General features: G+C 48.6%; 1 protein-coding gene across 1 annotated transcript in view; it reads right to left on the bottom strand.

Moving 5' to 3' along the window:
* Nucleotides 1–296, bottom strand: part of smarca4b (SWI/SNF related BAF chromatin remodeling complex subunit ATPase 4b) — a 20,921-nt gene that overhangs the window by 15,685 nt on the left and 4,940 nt on the right. The window lies entirely within an intron of this gene.

Below are 296 nucleotides of genomic sequence, written 5' to 3'. Positions count from 1 at the left end.
ACACACACACACAGAGAGAGAGACACACACACAGACACACACACAGAGAGAGCGAGAGAGACACACACACACACACACACACACACACACAGACACATAAGAGACATGAGAGACACACACACACGAGACCTGAGAGAGAGACAAACACACACACACACACGAGACACACACACACTCACATAAGAGACATGAGAGAGACACACACACACGCACACACACAAGAGACATGAGAGAGACACACACACACACACACACACACACACACACACACACACACACACACACACATAAGAGAC

The sequence above is a fragment of the Sinocyclocheilus anshuiensis genome, unplaced genomic scaffold, assembly GCF_001515605.1.
Source record: "Sinocyclocheilus anshuiensis isolate Anshui unplaced genomic scaffold, SAMN03320099.WGS_v1.1 scaffold2668, whole genome shotgun sequence".
Lineage (NCBI taxonomy): Eukaryota > Metazoa > Chordata > Actinopteri > Cypriniformes > Cyprinidae > Sinocyclocheilus > Sinocyclocheilus anshuiensis.
Note: the sequence above shows the minus strand (reverse complement) of the source record. Positions and strands in the feature narration are given on the sequence as shown.